Source organism: Tupaia chinensis, unplaced genomic scaffold, assembly GCF_000334495.1.
Source record: "Tupaia chinensis unplaced genomic scaffold, TupChi_1.0 Scaffold000198_1, whole genome shotgun sequence".
Taxonomy (NCBI): domain Eukaryota; kingdom Metazoa; phylum Chordata; class Mammalia; order Scandentia; family Tupaiidae; genus Tupaia; species Tupaia belangeri.
Genome location: NW_006159673.1, coordinates 23940 through 26082, shown reverse-complemented (window position 1 = coordinate 26082; position 2143 = coordinate 23940). Strand labels below are relative to the sequence as shown.

The 2143-nt window shown below is 40.9% G+C and overlaps 1 pseudogene; it reads right to left on the bottom strand.

Moving 5' to 3' along the window:
* Positions 1 to 1222: 1222 nt before the first annotated feature.
* On the bottom strand, positions 1223 to 1774 carry LOC114007568 (high mobility group protein B1 pseudogene; annotated as a pseudogene).
* Positions 1775 to 2143: the final 369 nt, after the last annotated feature.

The following is a 2143-nucleotide window of genomic DNA, read 5'->3' as shown; positions in this document are numbered from 1 at the left end:
ACTCTTTCCATTTTGATGTATACATCATTCTTAAGAGTTTATTTATTAATTTTTTTCATGAGAGAGAGACAGGTCTTGCCATGATACAATCCTATTCCCCACCTACCAGCCAACCAGGATCACCGTGCCCACAGGCAAGTGCAGTGAGGTCAGGTCAACTCCAAACTGGACCCGGCCCCCCATGTGGCTCCCACATCTTGCACAGCGGTGCCCCCCACCCATGTCGCAGTGGCTGGGTATGGTCTTGTACATTAGCACTCAATACAGTCACTGTGCTGTGCAGCGGGTGACCAGAACGTATTCCTCCCATTTAACTAACACGTTGCCTCCTTTGACCGTCATTTCTCCTCTCCCCACACACACTCTCTGTCTCCTGAGCCTCTAGTAACCACGTTTCACTTTCCATCCTCATTCTGAGTTTTCCGATTTGGCATTTATGTAAGATCATACAACATTTGTCTTTCTATGCCTGTCTTCCTTCGCTCACAATAACATCCTCTAGATTCATCCATGCTGTCACAAAAGACAGGACTTATTATTTTTTAAGGCTGAGCAATGTTATGTTGTGTGTGTGTGTCACCATTTTTAAATCCGTTCATCTATTGTTAGAGAATCTTGGCTATTGTGAATAGTGTTGCAATGACTGTGAGAGTGCAGACTTTTTTTTTTAACCAATAAGAAAAATTATATTTACTTAGAAGCATTCTAAATGTCAAGAAACCAGCTGCCACATTTTTTTTTTTTTGCAATTACAGAGTGGTATTCAGTTAACAGAACAATTATTTCATATAAGCTCATCAGAGACAACTGAAGATGAAAAAATTACCATCCCCATATATAACTGATTTGTGCTGTGCACCAACAAGAACTTGGTTAAAATTTCCATGCCAAGTTATAACCCACATACTGTACCAGGCAAGGTTGGTGGCTATTGAAAATACCACCAGGACAGGGCTAGCTAAAGACAAATTTGGTAGTGTGTTAACTATACAACAAAAGACATTGTGCAGTTTAAAAACTGTTTATAAATCTTACATAGCCTTGAGTTTCAATTTTTTTTTTTTTTGCTTTAAAAGGAGTGAGTTGTGTACAGGGACTTAAATGCCTTACAGACAAAGTGAAAAACAGTACACAAGTATTCGTCGTCATCTTCTTCATCATCTTCATCCTCTTCATCTTCCTCCTGTTTCTTATCGTCTTCATTTTCCTCATCTTTCTCCTCCTCTTTCTTTTTTCCTCTTTTCAGCCTTGCCAACTTCCTGTTTGCTGCGTCAGCCTTTCCTTTAGCTCGGTATGCAGCAATATCCTTTTTGTATTTTTCCTTCGCTTAGCAGCCTTGTTTTCATAAGGCTGTGTATCACCTGCAGCAGTGTCATTCCACAGCTCTCCCAGTTTCTTTGCAGCATCACCCACGGACAGGCCAGGATGTTCTCCTTTGATTTTTGGGCAATATTCAGAACAGAACAAAAAAAAGGCTGAAGGAGGCCTCTTGAGTGCATTGGGATCCTTGAACTTCTTGATTGTTTCCCCTTTAGGAGGGATATAGGTTTGCATTTCTCTTTCGTAACGGGCCTTGTCCTCCTTTGCCATATCTTCAAACTTTCCTTTCTCTTTAGCAGACATGGTCTTCCACTTCTCTGAGAATGTCTTAGAAAACTGAGAAGTTGACTGGAGCCTCTGGGTGCTTCTTCCTGTGCTCCTCCTTGCAAGTTTGCACAAAGAATGCATATGATGACATTTTGCCTCTCGGCTTCTTAGGGTTTCCTTTGCCCATGTTTAGTTATCTTTCCTCTGCGAGGCACAGAGTCGCCCAGTGCCCGTCCGACTCTCACTTGCACTGGTGCTGTCTGTATGGAGCTCAGTGTACTGCAGTGGCTGTGAGCCAGATATCTTTTCTAATGAATATAATAATTGGACATATTTGTGGGCTACAGTGGGATATTTTTTAATACACACTACACATGTAATGATCACATTGGTGTAACTTGCATGTCTATCACCTTTAACACATGTTAGTTCTTCACATCGGGAACATTCAAAATGCCTCCTCTTCCTTATTGTCTTCATTGCTAACTATCATCTTCACTTCTAGCTATTTTTAAAGATATAAATCATTGTGAACTACAGCCACTCTACTATATTA